At 40.6% G+C, this 21,721-nt stretch overlaps 1 long non-coding RNA gene across 1 annotated transcript in view; it reads left to right on the forward strand.

Moving 5' to 3' along the window:
* The window catches only part of LOC307226047, a 348,766-nt gene that overhangs the window by 50,862 nt on the left and 276,183 nt on the right, over positions 1-21,721 (forward strand). The window contains exon 2 of the long non-coding RNA XR_013843291.1: positions 10,303-10,393. This is a non-coding gene — a long non-coding RNA (uncharacterized lncRNA). The remainder of the gene's footprint in view (positions 1-10,302; positions 10,394-21,721) is intronic.

Here is a 21,721-nt window from a genome sequence, read left to right on the forward strand (position 1 = left end):
GTCCTAGGCGCTGAGGCTTTAACCCACAGCGCCACCTGCGTCCCCAGATGACCCTGGTAGTGCCTCTCAAATCTATGATTCCAAGTACTTTCTTTCATTGGATGTCCATAAATTCAAGTGCTATGGGAGAGGGAGAGAAACATTTTCCATCTACTTTCTCCATCCATGCCATGCATAACTTAATAAACTCCTGCCATGCCTTTTCTCTAAACAGAAAGGTCCCAAACATTTTCTTCATAGGAGAGTCAGTCCATCCACGTGAGCATTTTAGTTTCCCTTTTCTGATCTGGTGCTTTGAGAAAACGGCTGTATTATATCTGAACCCCATGACAGTGTGGCAAGCATTGCTTACATAATGAATACCACTGTTTACAGTACCGCTACTGCTATTCATAGCCCATCATCAAGTAACCATTTGCATGCCTCCAGGAACACTGTAATTTATCGGTCTTGCTGTGTCACATGAATTTTGACATGTCCTTTTCCTTTTTTAAAATAGATTTTTAAAGGAATTTAATCAGGCTTGTGCATGCAGCTGAACAAAGTCCTTTTGTTTTACTGTTTTGCTGTTTTTAAAGTTTACTCAGCCATCAATCCCCATTTGTGTTGCTGCACCTAACAGGTTTCTTTTGAGGATGCTGGTGACACTGAGAAGGTATCATTTAAAGTGTGATGTTCTGTTGTGTTGTTGTTGTATATTATGTTGGAAGCCGCTCAGAGGTGCTGGGGCAACCCAGATGGGCAGGGTACAAAAAAATAAATTATTATTGTTGTTGTTTGTCTGCACAGTTTTTCTTTAACCCTTGTAGCACTTGACTTTCTTCTCTTGCCTTTACGGTTGCATAGTCTTCTGGCGGGAAGGTAAACGGCGTTTCCGTGCGCTGCTCTGGTTCGCCAGAAGCGGCTTAGTCATGCTGGCCACATGACCCGGAAGCTGTACGCCAGCTCCCTCGGCCAATAAAGCGAGATGAGCGCCGCAACCCCAGAGTCGGTCACGACTGGACCTAATGGTCAGGGGTCCCTTTACCTTTACCTAGTCTGACATTGTTGTGTGACCCCCCCCAACTGATAATGCTGGGTCCTCCACCCAGCAAAGTAATCTAGGATGGTATAGATAAAATGTTTGCTTCCAGCCATCACCACCCTTCTCCAGTACTCTCTCATCCTCACTCTGTTCATGATATTTTTTTTTGCTTTAGGGCATATACTTCTAAGCAACATTGATTGTGCAGATTAGTGAGCCATTTCATTGAAAGGATTACCTCAAGTACTTCTGTGAGAAGCTCAGAGAACTATTCTTTCTTTTAGACTTTATTTCCCTATGTTATTATAAGCCTACTGGTACCATTTACCTCCCTACCCCACAATCATGTAATGGAGAATTATACACACAAAACAACAGGGCCAGAAACGTACCAGTGAATGTTAATGGCTACTATAATCACTTAAGTAAAACAGAGTTCAAGGAATGCGCATTTCAGCACATCAGTGCTGATGTAACTCAGAACAATGACAACAAATGAAGTATCATTAGTATAATGGCCTAGATTTGAAAATGTTGTGTTTGAGATTCTTTAAAATAGGCATTGTTACATATTGCAGGTGCTTGCATGAAACCCAATCAGCTCACTCCAGGGGTCAGCAAACTTTTTCAGCCGTGGGCTGGTCTACCATCCCTCAGACCATGTGGTGGGCCGGACTATATATTTTTTTTTTTTTGGGGGGGGGGGATGAACGAATTCCTATGCCCCACAAATAACCCAGAGATGCATTTTAAATAAAAGGACACATTCTACTCATGTAAAAACACGCTGATTCCTGGACTGTCCGTGGGCCAGATTTAGAAGGCGATTGGGCTGCATCCAGCACACGGGCCTTAGGTTGCCGACCCCTGGCTCACTCCTTCGAAGACCAAAAGAGCACCGTGGACCTTCCATTGATGTTTGATTATCTCCACCATTCCTAATGGGCTCTACACTAGAATTGGTGTATAGATTGTCAATAACCATGGACAAGATATAATATTTCCCTGCATATTATGACTCAAGCTGCATATTCAGCTTGAACACATGCCTTGATATCTGCTCATTTCCAACGTTATGATCAGGATTTGTGGTTATTTCTGATCGTGGTTCAGCCTTGCAGATGAATACAATGAACAGACTTTCTTCGAAAAACGTTGCACACATGCATACCCTCATATGCATGACTGGTCAGAAGGAATGTTTACTTCCCTTCAATGTGTGGGTGGCCAACTTCAAGGCTATCAAGGTTAATGTGTTGTTGTCGGAAATCAAGCTGGATAGATAGGTGTGTTGGGCAGAAGCCAATCCATGTCAGCCCTTGAAGGTCAGAGGAGATTGTCAGAGATGAACCAAGGATTACAGCTTGAGAATGAGTACAAACCAGAAGGACAAGGAAATCCAAGGCATTAATTTAAGTCAGAGCAGGAGAGCAAAGGAACGGCGAGTAGGAAACAAAAGCGTTTTCTAGCAATAGATGCAAGAACACAGGATGTTGAGGCAACAAGGAAGCAGAGAATTTTCATACCTGGGAGGAATTGCTCCTGAACAATAGTTACAGTACAGATAGTTTTTTTGCCAGACAAAGTGATGCTATCTTTTGAATGCTGAACATGTTTCAATTTGATTCTTCACTATTTAGATGCTATGTAGGTCTCAGATTTGCTCTGCAGAAGATATCCAATTGCTGACTTGAATTGGTACCTCTTGGCATGGTACCTCTTGGAATACTTTCCATCATTTCTACAGCAATTATTTCTTAACTCTTCTCAGTTGAGAAGTCTTTCCCCATAACTGCTTGCTGCTGCCTTAAAAACTGTGAACAGTTTACCTGGCCTGAGCATGCATGAGACACTTGGAGAAGGGATTCTTCTTCAATAATAATAATAATAATAATAATAATATTTATATGCCGCCGATCTGACTGTGTTGCCCCAGCAACTCTGGGCAGCTCCCAACAAAATATTAAAAAGACAATAAAACTTCAAACATTTAATAACTTCCCTGTACAGGTCTTTCTTCTTCTAAAAGTGATATAGTTGCTCAACACTTGCTTAACAGACTCCTGATGGGAGGGCATTCCACAGGGTGGGCGCCACTACCAAGAAGTCTCTCTACCTGGTTCCCTGTAACTTCACTTCTCGTAGTGTGGAAATCTCCAGAAAGCCCTTGGCATCGGACCTCAGTGCCTGGGCTGGATGATGGGGGTGGAGATGCTCCTTCAGGTACAGAGGGCCAAGGTGTTGGGTCCTGATGCAGTCAGCGAACCCATGCTCACAATAATCATACAGTCCTTCTGTATGTGGATCCTGTTGATCTAGAGCAAGGGTGGGCAACCTCTGCCCCAGGGGCCTCCCTATTTAACCTATACAGTCATCAGGTGTGGCCAGGTCTTAGACAAAACTGGATTTGCAGGCAGCTGATTCCTGGTGCCTGCAAAGTCCCTTGCACAGTGTGTCCCATGTGGCGATTATCAGCTAGTTGCTGGTGCTTGGAAAGTATTGCACACATTTTGGTTTTTGCCTGGGTGTTTTGGTTTCTAACTATGCAGGCAAAAATGGGTCAGCTGACATCATTGTGATGTTAGGTGATTGACAGCTGGGTTGCCCCATCCTCCTGTCAAATTAGGAGCACAGGGTCATGTGGCAATAAAGATGTGGCTCTCTGACCAGATCCAGTTCCCCACCTGTGATCTAGAGAGCCACATTCCTCCTCCTCCTATTGTCTATGGATTTATTCCAACTCCTCTTTGACCCTCAAATGGAAAACAAACAAACCAGCCCTGTTTTTGAATAAGTGATGGCCACAATGAACGTGCCCGGCAACATGGCCTGCATCCCAAACCTGCAGTTAGCAAAGCACCTGATTGAGAGCATGATGCCTGCAATGGCCATTAAGCAGTCAAACCCTCCAGTAAAATATCTCAAATTATATCTCAGCTCTCCTATGTCTGCCCAGCACTTCTTTTTATTTCCATGTTTTATAAGCCCAACCCATTTTTAACCACACTCTTCATTTCCCCTCCCAAATTCTCCTAAATTCACTTCCCCATTCCATACCTTTACCATCTATGTTCCTGTGTTAATGGACATCGCTACAATATTCCAGAGCTTTTCTGAGAACCTGAGGACCAAATAAGGCATGACATTACTCACAGAATTAGCATCAATGAAGTGCAAACAGAAGGCACAAGACCCCTGAGCTAGACTGGAACCAGCAGAGAACAAACTCTTCGGCCAGAGGCCTGATCTGGTCCCTACCCCCCAACGCCTTGCACTTGCAAAATAAAATAAAATAATGCAATAGCAATTATGTGCATGGTTTCACATCCAGCTTGAAACCCCAATACTTGAGAGCCCTGATTTGCCCTTTCCTGGATATATATATATATATATATATATATATATATATATACCTCAAAACGATTTGCTTCTTAAATGAAAATTAGCTTACCAAACTTAACTGTAAGTATTTCAGTTCTCCTGGGCCCTTTCTGATTCGTTAGCAAGTAATACAGCTGAATTGCCCATTGCAAAAGGCTACTGCAATAATAATGCATTGCTTTGTACAAGAGGCATTAATTTTCCTGATGGCAGCAGACAATGCAGGCAGAAATATATAAAGAGCTCCTTGTAATGGTAATTAAGGTACAACTGTAGTGCTGAGTCAATGCAAATATCTTGTAAATACCGTTCTTATTGTTAATGAAGTGCATTCTAACAGAGCAAAAAGCCCAGAAATGTTCTTCCCTTGATGAACATGTTAATAGCAGTTACTCAAAGCATCCAGAAATTCCTGGGACTAGGTAACAGCTGGAAACAACTCTAATGAACTGCTGCAGAAATTACTATACCTTACCGCATAGTGACTTACTTTTGATGCATGCGCCGATTTGAAAACTATTCACTTCATGTCTTACAGGGGTTTCCCATTACAACATTTTTAATGAACTAATTACATTTGGCCCGGCTGTTTGTGAACAAACCCTTATGTAGATTGTGGTTTAAAACAGCTTTGTGCAGTCATCAAGAGAACTAAAATTCTGTTTCAAAAGCTCCAAAATCTATGGATAATGATGACGGACATTGTGGCAACTCTGAAACATTTCTGACCCTCCAAGTGTCCCTATTTTCTAGGGACAGTCCCAGGTTTACCGAAGCAGTTCCAGATTCTGATTTGATCCCTAAATGTCCCACTTTTCCTTAGGACGTCCGTATTTTCATCAGAGAAATGTTGGATAATATAGAGTTATGCAACCCTGAGCCTAGGAGATAACTATACTATACTATAGTGGCTTGGGCAACCCAGTCATATGGGCAAGGTATAAATACTGTAATAAAGTTGTTGTTGTTGAATAGGACATCCTTATCTTCATCGGACAAATGTTGGAGGGTATGACATTTAATGGTTTTAAATGTTTAAAACTTTTTTTAAAGAAGTATTGTTTTGCTGCTTACCATCCTTTGCTCCTTTGGGAGGAAGGCTGGGATATAAATATATAAATATATAAATATATAAATATAAATATAATTAATTATTTCAAAATTATTGCTTACGGGTGTGTTTTAAGGAGAGGAAATTTCCACTGTAGACTGGGTAAATATTTGTTTCTTTAATTGAGACAGATGTGGGGAACCCGTGGTCCTCCAGATGTTGCTGAATCACAACTCCCCTCATTCCTATTAGCCATACTCGCTGAGGCTGATGGGAGTTGGAATCCAACCATATCTGGAGGGCCACATGTTCCCCACTCTTCATTTAACACATCTAAATCCCGCCTTTTTTCTGTCATGGAATTTAAGGCAGCATATATGTTTTTTCTCAAGTGGTCACCCATCCAGGCACTAACCATGCCCAGGCCTGCTTAGCTTCAGCAAGGTGGTAACATCATGTGACTTCAGACCATATCTTGGGCAAGAAACATGGCATGTTTTACTGTGTGTGATGGGGGAAGGAAGGAGACAGATGGTTAAAAGATGTTTTAATTCTACGTACTGGAAGATTGTAGTCTAGTGTAGTCATAGCTCAGTCCGTGAATCTCAGGGTTGTGGGTTGGGCAAAAGATTTCTGCATTGGACTAGATGTCTCTCATGGCCCCTTCCAACTCTACAACTCTATGATTCTATGCTGATTCTTAAGTATAGATCATAAGGCATTTCCAGGACTGCCAAAGGGAAAGCATTTGTATAAGAAACAACAACTTCTGGCAAAGAGTGCCAATCATTCAGAATTTGGGGTGGTGGGGAGACATTTCTTTAGCATGGAGACCTGTGTTTGACCTCTGGTGAATACATTCTGTTAGCACTTCTGGTTTACACAATGGTTTTGTAGCACCCTGCTTGTGGTTAACGCTTAGCTGGAATGAAATATTCAACGCAGCAATAGAGAAATTAAAATAATAATTTATTTGTCAGACAAATAAATATGAGGCACAGTGGTATATGATTACCAAGCTCTGGCCTGGCCTCTTGCCATTCTGGCCAGCACTTATATTTCCTTAATCCAGCCCCCCTGCTCCTCCTGTGGCTGCCTCTGTCCAATCAGCCTGGTTGAAATTCCTATTGGCTGTTTGCTAGAACCAATCACAAAAGATACACCCATTTCCTTCTTGTCCTTTTATGGGAATCAAAAAGCTATATATTCTTCTATCTATAAATGACAAATAAGTAGTAATATATCTTACATGTGTCTCAACAAGGAACCTTAATTACCAGCTCACCTCGCCCTATTGCCCTCCAAAACAGATGGTTTAATCTTAAATTTTTATCTTAAACAGATGTCAAGGATCATCATTGAAAGATCTCCTTCCTTTGGAGGTCTCTAAACAAAAGCTTGACAACCATATGTGCTCTAATGATGTTTCCTGCTTGGCAAGGGGGGCTAGGCTGGTGGCTGATGGCCCCTGTGATCTCTTCCAACTATATGAAATAAGAATCTAGCATAAGGATTTAACATTTCTTAGCTTCTAATTCCTTTGCATAATTACATTTAAGCCAATATATTTAATACATAACATAAATAACCTTTTAAAAGGAAAAGAAATCTTAAAAGGATCTCAGTTTAAGAAAGAAACAACTTTAGAAAAAGACTTCCCAAAATACTCTCTTCCTTTCTGCCAGCTAGATGCTTTTCCATTGCTCTTGACCTTTGAACCTTAGGAAAATATGGCTCAAGTTTAATGGGAGGCACATGGTTTTATTTTACTATTTACCCACTCTTAATTATGTTTATCTCTGCTTTTTTTATCTTCTGTAATATGTAGGGTCAGTGTCCTCGCTCTCAGCCTGTAATTCCCTTTTTGACTTTGATAATTGTTTTCTGCTATAAATCAGGGGGCCCCCTTGTCTAGGAGGAAAAACATTGCCAAGGTTCTTAGGCAGCTGCTCTTCTGCCTGGCATGAAACATTTGAAGATCTTTAAGCTCATTTTAAGATACAGGCCCTGATCAAAATATAAGCTTGATAAAAATGCAGGCTTATGATTAGATGCCTCATTTTCATGTGAAAAACTGAAAAATAAAGAGAGCCCCTCATAAACAAGGAAATGAAGAAGTCACGTGAATCCAGGGCTAGTTTGAAATACAAGCTAAGTAAGCAAAAGTTTACAGTGGATCCTCTTATTATGAGGAGCCTGTAATGAAAGGGTTTAAACTTAAAGTTTTATATGATTTCATAATAATATAGAATTTGCTAAAGCTATAGGGCCTCTTAAACTTGATGTGGTTTAGGGCCTAGGATATCCTAATCTGTTTGGATCCAGATCAAGTGTAAATCCATGGAGTGTGTAGACAGTAGTAGATGGGACTGAAATCATGTAGAAAATTCTGTGGAGGCAAGACACAGGCATGCTGATAAAGGGGGAAGATATACTGTGACAAACAAAAAGCTGTATAGAGGTCCTATGTCTGAACCCCCGTACGGCCCAGTACACCACGGGTGGCACCGTGGTCTAAACCACTGAGCCTTTTGGGCTTGCCGGTCAGAAGGTTGGTGGTATGAATCCCCATGATGGGGTGAGCTCCCATTGCTCTGTCCCAGCTCCTGCCAACCAAGCAGTTTGAAAGCACGCCAGTGCAAGTAGATAAATAGGTACCACGGCAAAGGGAAGGTAAACAGTGTTTCCATGTGCTCTGGTTTCCGTCACGGTGTTCCGCTGCACCAGAAGCGGTTTAGTCATGCTGGCCACATGAACTGGAAAGCTGTCTGTGGCCAAACACCAGATCCCTTGGCCTGAAAGCGAGATGAGCGCGGCAACCCCATAGTCACCTTTGACTGGATTTAATCGTCCAGGGGTCCTTTACCTTTTACCCTATGCTTGAACCCTAGTAAGCTGCCCACCATTTTTTTCAAGTAGTCCTTCATGCTCAGACATCAAGTGATTTTTTCAGGGGGGGGGGGCAAACTCTTTCATTTCCAGTTTGCTTTTTTGCTGACCTAAAATGTGGTTTTAGCAATCTGTGATTTATTCCTTTCCCCTTTTTTCTGTTTGGTCTTGGCACACGGATTCTCTCTTTGTTTTGGGTAGCTGGTGAAGAGAGGGGACCTTTCTGTCCAGTGACCCTGGGATGTCATTTGATTGAACCAAAAACTATGCTACTTCAGCAAACATAGTCCAAGTTGGACAATTATCCCCTCCCCATTCCTAACACCCACCCACCAAGTCTTCTTTGAAATGCAGTCAGAAACATTTAATTTATTTCTGCCTGTTCATAGAACAATTCGGGAATTGAATGACAAGGTTGCTTGTTGAGATTGAGTCTTAATAAAATTCAGATGAATGCTGGTGAGGAAAAATTAAATTATATGACTTGGTGATGCATTTTTCTCTCTTTTCTCCAAGGATTTAGCAATGAGAGCAGTTAAAGGAATCGCAAATTGGTATCTGGGCAGGCACCACAAAATAATATCAACCAATTTCCAGAAAGCTCCTGACTCCCACCAGATATTTAGATTTTCAGCTTCGTAGTAGAAAGCTCCCCAGGATGTCGCTGGCTTTGACTGCATTATTAGACAATCTGCCTTCAAACTCTCTATAGCAAAGCTACAAATAACGTAGTCCATTTGTTCATATTAACAGGGCTTCTCTTCAATTCTCCATAGTTCCATAATTCCGATCTGAAAATGTGTAATGTTTTTAATGATAGAATTTTAAATGTGCCTTGGCTTTTAATTTGTGTGCATAATATACCTTTACTTCTGTGAAACAGAACATCTATCTCTCAAAGGGGACTGCTAGGTAATGTGAAGTGCTTCCAGTGCCACCTATTGGCTAATAGGAATTATGTCCGTTAGTAACAGAGCAGGAACATTGTTTCTGGGAAAGAAATAGAATCGTAGACTTGGAAGGGACATTTAGGATCATCTAGCCCAGGGGTGTCAAACTCAAATTCATCGGGGGCCGCATCAGCAGTTTGGTCACCCTCAAAGGGCCGGTTGTATCTGTAGGACTTACGGTACAGGAGAGAAGGGTTCAGGCAGCCGTTGGATCTGTCACATCACAGGATGGCATGCGCTCAATATAAAAACAAGCGGAGGTTTCCTGAATGCATGTAAAGTGGAAGTTTCCTGTGTAGAACAGCCGGCGCCGCTAGAGGGCAGACGTTCTCTGGCTTGTAGGCTGCCGCGCATGCGCTGAAGAGGCGGCTTTCTTGTGTCAAAAAAAAAAAAAAAGCGAGAATAAAAGGTGAAGGCTGGCAGCCGGCGGCGGCTACACGGGCCACATGACGAGGTCTGGCGGGCCAGATTTGGCCCACGGGCCTTGTGTTTGACACCGTGATCTAGCCCAACCCCCTGCAATGCTGGAATATGTCCTGTCCCATACGGGGAATGAACCTGAAATCTTGGCATTATCAGCACCACACTCTAATCAGCTGAGCTATTCACATATTAGTATGTTTGTTTGTTTGTTTGTTTGTTTGTTTGTTTGTTTAAAGACGTAATTCATTCAGAGGTCTCAGACAAGGAGAGAAGCTTGTTTTCCCAGATGCAATACAACATAATTCCATACTGGAACTGCATTAGCAGATAATGATCTGAACAATTCTTTGCCGCTATAAAGCCAAGCAAATGCAATGGGATATGGCAACCCAGTTGTTTTTTTAATGGCCACATAACAAAAATGAATAGGATTGTGCAGATACGTTTCCAAAGGTGCCCTCACCCTTTTGGCTGAAGGAAGCCTATTGAGAGTAACCTTGTGAAATTTAATGGAAGTACAGTGGTACCTCAGGTTACATACGCTTCAGGTTACAGACTCCGCTAGCCCAGAAATAGTGCTTCAGGTTAAGAACTTTGCTTCAGGATGAGAACAGAAATCGTGCTCTGGTGGCACGGCGGCAGCGGGAGGCCCCATTAGCTAAAGTGGTGCTTCAGGTTAAGAACAGTTTCAGGTTAAGAACGGACCTCCGGAAAGAATTAAGTACTTAACTCGAGGTACCACGGTACTCTGATGTAAATGGATCATGTATCACAGCCTAAATTAGTTTGGGGCATAGCAGTTTTCAACTCCTTAAAAGGACAACCCTACACATGCCTACTCAGAAATAAATCTCATTGGGCTTAATTGGGGTTTCCTCAGGTAAGTCAGTACAGAATTGTTTCAGTCTTAGTATTTATTCACCACACATAGAAAGCTAGGTGTCAGAGAGAAGAATTCTAGCCTAACTTTGCCCCTGATTGATTGATTGGCTGACGAATGAATGACTGATTAAATAACACCAGGGTGTTTTCATGTCTATGAATTAAAGCTGGGATTTTTTCATCGATTAGATTGTTATAAAATTTTGATCAGGTTAAAAAAAGGAAGTGGGTATTTTAAAGTAATAGAAGTCTGACAGTGGTATGACCATCTTTCTCACATACATTTTTGTTTTGACCATACACTCCCCCCCCCCATTGAATCAATTAATTACATACAATTAGGCTGCAATCCTGTGCTCATTGAACTGGGAGTAAGCCCTATAGAGATTTACTTTTGAGCAGGCATGTATAGGATCAGCTATAGTTTCTGCAATCGTATGCCGCTCCTGAAACAATTGTGCTTTTCTTTATCATGGGGACCATTACACCACACAAACCCCCATCTTCAGCCTGGCAGTACATTTCGCAGGTATGATTACCACCTCTTTTGCTGCTTATGTGAACTACGCTGCAGGGAGAGGGAGAGGAAAGGGTGTGTGTGTGTGTGTGTAGAGTAGCCAGGAAACAGATTAAGCTGCAATGGGAAGATACAAGTCACTATTTGAAGCATTTTGTTCAGATTACTTTTCAGCATTTGAGTTGGACAGTGTGGCTGACTTTTACTCTTATGCACTAAGGAGATAACGCCGAAATCCACCTAGGTGATTTCTTTTTTAAAAGCAAAGCTATGTTCCAGTGTAATTACATACAATACCGCAATGCAATTGTTCACAATGTGATCGGATTCCCTTTCATTCTAGTTAAAATGGCTTCTCACAACCTCTCGAGTCCTACTAGGGCTGCTGGAGCTATTATTTTTTTGCTGAAGTGGCAGGCTGGATAGTACGGTAGGGTAAACCCAGGGGCCATTATGATGACACCTTGCTAGATATACTGTACACAGCGCACAGTAACTGTGTAAAACACAGATAGTCGGTAGTCCATCTTCCATCAAATGATAGCTAATCCCCTCAGCTGAGGGATAAGATCCCCATGGAACTATTCAGAATAGCAGCAGCTTTATCCAATGTCAAGCGGTGGTTCCTTCTAGGGTAGCAGCAATCTTGTACAAGTGACATATAATGTTTGCTTCAGGACTGAACAATTATGTCCAATTTTCAAAACAGATGGCCAACAAAGATTTCACATGAAAATACGGTTGGAGGCAGTACAGCTCTGAATACCAGTTGCTAAGAATTATTATTAATATTATTGCCATTTGTGGACAATGTAATTATGTGTACATCTGGAAAAAATAGTTATAGATACATACACAAGCAGAGATGAGCACACACAATAAGTACAATGTAAAAATGGTCCACATAAGAAACAAAATCAAATACATATACAGCATCCATTAACACAGAATCAATAAAGTGGGAGAGCATTACAAGGCACCATAAGGTACAATCCCAAATGATATAAAACACACTGCTCATATGACCATCCGCCCAGTTTCATTCTCACCATCCATCCCACCCAACCACTACGGTCATTCACTATCTCACACATTTTCTCTATCAATCAACCACCCACATGCAAACCAATTATACTCTGCAACATTACTACCCACGTACAAAGAAACACTGCCAAGCATACCTATGTGCAGGGCTTTCCCCCCAACCTGAACTCGCCAGAACTCAGTTCTGGCACCTCTCAGGTGGGTGCCATTGCCATTCTAAGATAATGAGGGAGGTGTTCATGGTGAGTTCTGGCACCTCTTTTTTTATAAAAATAACACTGGCTATGTAAGATACTCTCCCCACCTCTGAAGCACTCATGGGTACATTAACCGCAGGACCATCTAATACCTCTCCTGTCTCTCACCTGGGAGAGTTCTAAATCATCTTCCATCCATTCAATTGGGGAGCATGCAGCTGCACTCAGGACTTGCTTCTGAGCATCCCATGGGCATCTAGTTGGCAACTGTCGGAAAAGGATGTTGAACTAGTTTGGCCATTGACCAGAGCCAGCAGGGTTTTTCTTATGTTCTTATTGGTGCTTCTGATAATAATAATAATAATAATAATAATAATAATAATAATAATTTTTATTTATATCCCGCCCTCCCCAGCCGAAGCCAGGCTCAGGGCAGCTAACAACAATAAAATAATACAACATTCAAAAATCATTTCATTATAAAATTAATTCAAATCAAATTGATGGCAACCATTGGGCTAGAGTTCTGTGAAGATTGCCAAAGGAAGGAGTCAGGCTGTGCCCTGGCCAAAGGCCTGGTGGAACAGCTCTGTCTTGCAGGCCCTGTGGAAAGATGTCAAGTCCCGCAGGGCCCTAGTCAATAGAACTGAGATATTTAAATGGATGAAATAATTAATAATAATAATAATAATAATAATAAATGGATGAAATAATGAAATAATTTATTTCATCCTGTTCTGCTTCTTAATGCAAGATGATGTTAATTTCCACAAAAATATATATCAGTATAATTCCTGTCTTCAAATAAATGGTAATGGTTTTATTTGATCATCCAGGAGAGTCTTTCACTTTTACTGCTCATGGCCATGTTTTTATTTAATTTATCTTTTTTTTTTTAAAGATATTTATTAAAGTTTCAAAAAATAAGATTACAGAATAAGAAAAAAGAAAAAAAAGAAAAAAATACAGAATACAGGAAAATAAAAACAGTTAAAAACAAATCAATCTTTTCATGTCCTGTCTTTCATTTGCTTGTTTCCCTGACCTCCTCACCCCTCCCTTTTTTTGTATTCCAGTTCAATTAGTTAATTCAGCAAATCCTTTTCCTCCTTATTTTTATCTTAGTCCTTTACCTTGATGTATTATAACTTTGCATTCTCACCTAATAACAATCCATTTTTACATACTCCTTTATAACATTGCTGCTAAAACCACTTAACTTCATTCCGACATCATTCTAACATTCATTAATTTTACAGTATTTATGTAAGTAGTCTTTAAATTTCTTCCAATCTTCTTCCGCCAGTTCCATATAGTCCATGACCTTCATCTGCCATTCTTCCAGGGTGGGTAGATCTTGTGTCCGTTTTTATTTAATTTATCAGCCATTTTGTTATTTCCAAAGTGTTTTGTTAACCACAATTGATGGCAACTGCAATGGTGGCTCAAGTCATTCAATCCATCCCCGCTTTCCCCCTAATATAGCCTTCCCCAACCTAGTAGAAGTCCCATAATCTCATGACATTAGCCATATTGGTTGTGGCTGATGGAAGTTGTAGTCCAAATATATACAGCTCATCAAGTTGGGGAAAGATGTTCCAATGAATGATGTAGTAGGGATTTTTGGTTTGGCCATGAGAAGAGACCTACAAGTCTTATTTAATCAAAATACAACTTCAAATATCATTTCAACAAACGTTGCATCTTTCTCAACATAATTCCTCAATTTTACTTCATATTATATTAGAGATGTTTCTTATTTGTCAATATTCTGGGCCAATAATAAATCCATCAGTATAATAGACCTAATGCATACACACAGAAGACAAAAACTTTCAGTTGCTGTTAGGAGAGAATATCCAATTAGACTTGAAAGGCTCGGTTTGGGATATTAAAGATTTGGGAAGTGTGGCTTTGCAAGGGGGGATACTCAACTGCTATAGGGAAGATTTCATCTGTCAAAAATGGTTCATCGGCAAGTACAATTCTACTTCTAGATGTTTGCAGTGAGAATGCTCATATTGAATAACATCCACAATTACCAATGCACCATGCATCCAGAGGCCACACATAGCGTGAAATTAGTCCTATTGTACCTTAATAATAGGCTAATTTTACCCATGTGAAAGAACCCAAAGTCCTTTCTGGCATTCCTCGTTGACTTTTGAACAAAGAGAAATGCATATATAGCTCTAGCAGTGTTTACATATATGATTTCTGATTGTTTAACCAGGCAAAGTGAGCATTCTTCACCGGAGCAGTATTTGTTATTCCACACTGTGAGAAGCAGAAGAGGTGTTTGATCTTTATAATTGAAGGATGGCTTTAGCTGTAGTGATAATCAATGTAAACACCTAATGTAGACACATCATCTTCCTTTGTAAGGTTCTCCCACCTCCCTGGCTGGCCAAAGTGTATAATTCATGTGAACATTTTGTGCGAATCTTGCTCTCTGAAGTCCAGCTATGGTGAAGTTACTGTAGTTTAAAACTCTCACTTCTTCTCCTATCTATCTATCTATCTATCTATCTATCTATCTATCTATCTATCTATCATCTATCTAATCTATCATCTATCTATATCTATCTATCTATCTATCTATCTATCTATCTATCTATCTATCTATCATCTATCTATCTATCATCTATCTATCTATCTATCTATCTATCATCTATCTATCATCTATATCTATCATCTATCTATCTATCTATCATCTATCTATCATCTCTATCATCTATCTATCTATCTATATATCTATCATCTATCTATATCTATCACCTATCTATCTATCTATCTATCTATCTATCTATCTATCTATCTATCTATCTATCTATCATCTATCATCATCATCTATCATCAATCATCATCTATCTATATCTATCTATATCTATCTATCTATCTATCTATCTATATCTAAATCATGCTAAGAACCTGTGTGTATGTGTGTGTGTGTGTGTGTGTGTGTGTGTGTGTGTGCAACAGAAATCCCGTTCAAATCTTTACCCCGAAGGTATGGATCGAAGCTGGGCTAGACCAATGGATGGTATGCGACCAGTATTTTCAACCCTGTTCTCCCATTCACATGCTTGTAATTGAATGAAGGGTAAACACCCCAAGTAGGGGTCATGTGATTTATCAACCAGATGATTGCTTCTTTGCATTGACAGGCTGTTGTTGTTGTTGTTAGTAATGATGCTACAAAAAATAGGCTTCCAAGCAGTATACAAAATATAAAAACCAGTTTCACAAACATTAAAATATAAACATCCATAATTAAAAGACACAATGAACATTCCAGTTAACTGATAAACATCCACCATTCAAATATGCAATACAGTGGTACCTTGGGTTACATACGCTTCAGGTTATGGACTCCGCTAACCCAGAAATAGTAACTCGAGTTAAGAACTTTGCTTCAGGATGAGAACAGAAATCGTGCTCTGGCGGTGCGACAGCAGCAGGAGGCCCCATTAGCTAAAGTGGTGCTTCAGGTTAAGCACAGTTTCAGGCTAAGAACACACCTCCGGAACAAATTAAGTTTTTAACCCGAGGTACCACTGTACAATACTCCAGAGGTTTTCAAACTTTTTGAGTCCACGGCTCCCTTGACCAACTACATTCTTTCTGCAGCAACCTTGAGGGGCTCAGGAGCCCAGTTATGTCACCCCTTGCCTGCAGAGCTGGGAGCACCTCACCCCTTTTTGAACACCCTCCCTTGTGGAGTGTTCCCTCAGCCTCTTCCCTCTCCTTCAGAGTCCTCTGGGCAGCTGCTGCTGCCGTCCCTGGTCTCTGAGCTGTCCCCCCTGCCCCAAAGACAGGTGCCTCCTCACACTACCCCACAGGGGCCTGGGAAGCAACCCCTCGCCAGCCCCAGAGGCACCATTCACCTGAGGAGCTTGTAGCCAGGGCTGCTTTGGGAGGCAGAGATGCAAAAGAGCATCTGAGGAGGGAGGGAAGGAAAGAGGGACAGAGGTCAGTGTGGCCTGCGGCACCCCTATCATTCAAAGCACCCCAGGGTGCCACGGCACCCTGGTTGAAAACCTCTGCAATACACAGCATAGCAATTAAAACAGGAGGTTCAGGTTGAAGGATCAAGTGAATGCCTGTGTAAACAGGTGCATCCTCAAAAGCTGACACATTTATAGTCTTGAACCAGGGGAGAGTGATGTGCTGAAAACTTACGTTGAAGAATGCCTGAGATTTGGTGGGATTCCCCAAGGAAAATTAGAGGGTGCATTGTACACCCATCTGCAAAAGTTCAGTCAGCTTCTGACTGCACAGATAAATGTCTTCAAGTGTTTGCTTGTTTCTCGCTTCAGCCATGAAACTGTTTGAATTTACATTGGCATCCATATAATTTGGCTCATTTGTTTTTAACAATGTTCAGGATGGCGAGATCTCTTTTTTGAGCTTAAACTGGGGGGGGAAAAAGGTCATCCCCATGAGGGAAGTTGGATTTGCGCAATGATCCTGATATAAAACAATCTGGAGTTTCTTCTATTGAGTTATGCAAACGAGAGATAAATTCCCCCCGCAAAACACCTGCAAAATAGAAGAATGAAAGACGTTTTAAATATACATGAGATGACATTCTTCAGATTCATAGCAGGATAAATAGTAAATAGGGTAAACGGTATAAGGTAAATAGTGTTTACTGATGAATTAATCAGACTAACTGTGCAATCCTAAACATGTTTATGCAGAAGTAAGTCTCATTGAGTTCAATGGGATTTACTCCACAGTAAGATTGTTTGTCTTATATGAACCCCTGACCACCACATGTTACTAACCACCATATGTTAAACTGATAGTGTGACTAGGCATAATATTTAAATGGAAAACATTTTGTATTGGATCTTCTGGTCTCTGGAAAACCCAAATAAACATTGTACTGTTCCAGTAAGACAGATATTTATCTGGCAGACACATAGATGTCCAGAAATTGTACAGATTCAAACTTCATAAAAAGCAAGGAGTCTCATAGTACCTAAAAAAACCCCAGAAGTATTGTTCTGTGAACTACGGTACCGTAAAGAAACTTAAACTCATAAAGCAAAGAAAAATAGGCAAAACCTTGGATATTATTCTATATTTTTAAACAATTCCTGTCTTTAAAGTTGCCACTTTTTATGATAAAATCTCTGCGATTTTAGGAAGTGTATAATGAGCAGGAATGAGTGAGTTCAATAGCTTTACCCAGACCTCCCTCCCTCCCATGTTGAATGTACAAATCCTCTCTCCGATAAAACTTAGTAACTCTGCCTGTATTTGATAAGAAAGCGTAGAGGCCTATAAATGTGCTCTTTTTACAGACACACATTTGGAGTTCCGTATTTTGCTACTATGCACACGGCTCTGTCATCTGATTGCTGACATGTCCAGTTGGCAACTGGAGTTGGAGATTCTTGGAAAGTACAATTTTCATATGGGAATGATAAATTCATCTGGCCTGGATAATCCTGCACTGGCTGAAGCTAATGAACAACCTTCAATTTCCTGTCAATACAAGAACAGGCCTTTTCTGTGATGGCTCCCCACTTGTAGAATGCTCTCCCCATGGAGACTCGCCTGGCGCCTTCATTACGTAACTTTAGGCGCCAGGTGAAAACATTCCTCTTCTCTATGGCCTTTTAAACTCTGTATGTGGAGTATTGTTTTTGTTTGCAATCACGCTGTATGTTTTTGTGAAGGGTGGCATAGAAATTTAACGAAATACAATTTCATCGGGTCCTTCCATTTCAACTACAAAGCAAGAACACGCTGTTGATGCTTAATAACCAATAATAAACAAGGTGGAGGGAGTTGTTGACCCACTAACAATACTGCCGCCGTAGATTTGTTGAGACTGAAACTTTAAAAATAATTCACCCAATAATGCCTTTCATCATTCAGCTTTTTTTGTTTATGCTTGCCTATAAACAAATACCCGCTGAACATCACTGCATTTGCCTCACCATCTGAAATAGTTCTGAAGCACAAGACATTCTCCGTTTATGCTTCCTGGCTGCTTGGTCTCTTTGCAGACTCCTCCACTTCCTCCACTAGGGGTCTATTCATCAGGAATTAATTAAAGTCCACTTCTTTGCCAGGGCCGCTTTCCAAAGAATTACAAGATGATTCCCAACTATTTGATGCTGGAGGACTTCCTTCCCCTTTTGACCGATTTCCCATTTTCTTCGCTGTTGTTTTAGCAGACAACGGGACATCACAATTGTTTTTCAGAAGCTTTTGTTTCTGCCGCCCATGGATACAAGCCTGGCAGGAGCTCCATAATCACTGTGACTCCAAAACAACTGCATGTGTGAACTGGCTTGAAGCCATCTAAACATGAGAACAATCTCGTTCTTCATTTTGTTCAACTTCCTGCAAATATCTTTTGTTTTTAATGTATCTGGGTGGCATGCATATCTGTGGTATGACAAGGTCAAAGCACATAAAGCATTTAAAAACCATATTGTTAGGAAAGCATTGTTTAATGTCTGGACAAGATATAAAGACCTACTTGAAAATAAAACCGCAAGGTGGTTGTCACCGATGGAAGCGAAGGCTCTGAAAAAGCTCAATATGGAGGCCAAATGGCCGAAATATTGGGAAATTTTGGAACAAGAGGGAGATAAATTGAAATTGCAGAGCTTTGAAAAACTAAAAGACAAAGTGCGAGATTGGCTTCACTATTATCAAATAATGGAGACATACAAATTGGACAAGAAAATTGGCTTCCAGGTGGAAAAATCAAAATTGGAAACAGAACTGTTAGATCCCAAAACTAAGATTCTGTCAAGAATGTATAACTTGCTGTTGAAATGGAACACTCAGGACGAAATGGTGAAATCTGCTATGATAAAATGGGCACAAGATGTGGGACACAACATTATGCTGGCTGACTGGGAACAGTTATGGACCACAGGTATGAAGTTTACGGCATGTAATGCCTTAAGAGAGAATATTATAGAATCATAGAATCATAGAATCATAGAGTTGGAAGAGACCACAAGGGCCATCGAGTCCAACCCCCTGCCAAACAGGAAACACCATCAGAGCACTCCTGACATATGGTTGTCAAGCCTCTGCTTAAAGACCTCCAAAGAAGGAGACTCCACCACACTCCTTGGCAGCAAATTCCACTGTCAAACAGCTCTTACTGTCAGGAAGTTCTTCCTAATGTTTAGGTGGAATCTTCTTTCTTGTAGTTTGGAACCATTGCTCCATGTCCGCTTCTCTGGAGCAGCAGCAAACAACCTTTCTCCCTCCTCTATGTGACATCCTTTTATATATTTGAACATGGCTATCATATCACCCCTTAACCTCCTCTTCTCCAGGCTAAACATGCCCAGCTCCCTTAGCCGTTCCTCATAAGGCATTGTTTCCAGGCCTTTGACCATTTTGGTTGCCCTCCTCTGGACACGTTCCAGTATGAAAATGATATACAGGTGGTACATGACACCAGTCAAGCTCGCAAAAATATATTATTTGCCCGATAATAAATTTTGGAAATGTAAAGAGACTGAAGGTACATTCTTTCACCTTTGGTGGACGTGCCCAAGGATTAAGGCTTTCTGGGAGATGATCTATAATGAAATGAAAAAGGTATTTAAATATACCTTCTTGAAGAAACCAGAGGCCTTTCTCCTGGGCATGGTCGGCCAATTGGTGTTAAAGAAGGATAGAACTTTTTTTATGTATGCCATAACAGCAGCAAGAATACTCATCGCAAAGTATTGGAAGACACAAGATCTACCCACCCGGGAAGAATGGCAGATGAAGGTGATGGAGTACATGGAGCTGGCGGAAATGACTGGCAGAATCCGAGACCTGGGAAAAGAGTCTGTAGAAGAAGATTGGAAGAAATTTAAAGACTATCTACAGAAATATTGTAAAATTAAGGAATGTTAGAAGGATGTTGGAATGAAGTTATGTGGTTTTAGCAGTAATGTTATAATATATTAAGATAAATTATTAAGATAAAAGCAAAAATGGAAAGGATTTGCTGAAATAACTAATTGAACTAGAATACAAAAAAGGGAGGTGTGAAGAGGTCAGGGAAACAAGTAAATGAAAGTCAAGACATGGAAAGGTTGATTTGCTTTTAATTGTGTTTACTTTTTTGTATTTTGTATTTTTTGCTTCTTTTTTTCTTTTTTTATTCTTGTAACTTCTTTGAAACTTTAATAAATATTATTTTTAAAAAAACAAAAACAAATATCTTTTGTTTGTGACATTAGCCAGGGGCAAACAAAGACAATTTGAGAGACACAGAAACTTTCCCCAAGATCTTTCTGCTGCCAACAAGCACTGCAACTTCTGGGTTCCTGCCCCACTTATGGGCATTTATTTATTGATATTAAAACTTCAGAGTCACCTGCCCAGTGGCAAATTTCACCCTCCCCAGCCTCTGCCAGAAGAGAACTGGTGTGCTGGGCGGGTGCAGGACCGGTCATGTAACACCAGCCCCATCAATGTGGGGGGCAAGTCTGCTCCTCTGCATGCAACACACATTTGTATTTCGCTGTGGTAGGCATACTTTTGCTCACTTGTGTGGAGTCAGTGGCAAATACAATTTTGTTTTGAGTTATTCTCTGTTGCTAGGAAGTGATTCAAATTACTTATATAAATTAGAACAAAACAGAGTATCAATACCTGATGTATAATACCGTTCAGCCAAACTTAGAGGCTAAAAGAAGCCTTTCTTTTTGCTCTTTTGGTGGCAACATCAATTATAACAATAGCTCAGTGTGCTTGTGCTTATTATGGTATGGCTCTGCTCATGTTTGATGCTTTGCTGGTGCTGTTGGCTTTCGTAAATGCTGCATCCATTCCAACATGGGTTTGAAGCTTCAGTCAACCTTGCTTTAGGTGTTTTTCTATTGATCTCAAAAATGAAGAAAACACATTCAAAATAATGGCTTAGTTAGGAGGCCAAATATACTTTTAAGAAATAAACAGGGCACCTCTAACTTTCTCTAAGTCTGGTAATTTCTTTCGACTACAAAACTCAGCCTGTTCACACAAAAACCCCATTCCTGAGTTTCCCTGAGGTTTTCTTCATTTAAGCAGAGTACTAATTGATTTTGGAAGCAATTTTGGCTCTGGTAGGTTACTGTAAAAGTGTGATCACGGTGAAGCATAGCTTTTATGATTCTGCACTATCATTTTACACTCAGAGACCCAGTGCTTTAATAGCCGTGTCTGCCCTTCCCTCTTGTTTGTGCTGATAGGCCAGTCCCATATTGTCTATTTTACAGTTGCCTGTCGTATCCAAAGCGCAGAACTGTATTATATATCTTAACTGGTCTAGTACTTCAGAAAGGCATACGGAAGTTTTGGTGCTAATAAATAATCATTATTTAATGCGAAGAACCTAGT

The sequence above is a fragment of the Podarcis cretensis genome (assembly GCF_951804945.1).
Source record: "Podarcis cretensis genome assembly, chromosome: 10".
NCBI classification, from domain to species: Eukaryota; Metazoa; Chordata; class Lepidosauria; order Squamata; family Lacertidae; genus Podarcis; species Podarcis cretensis.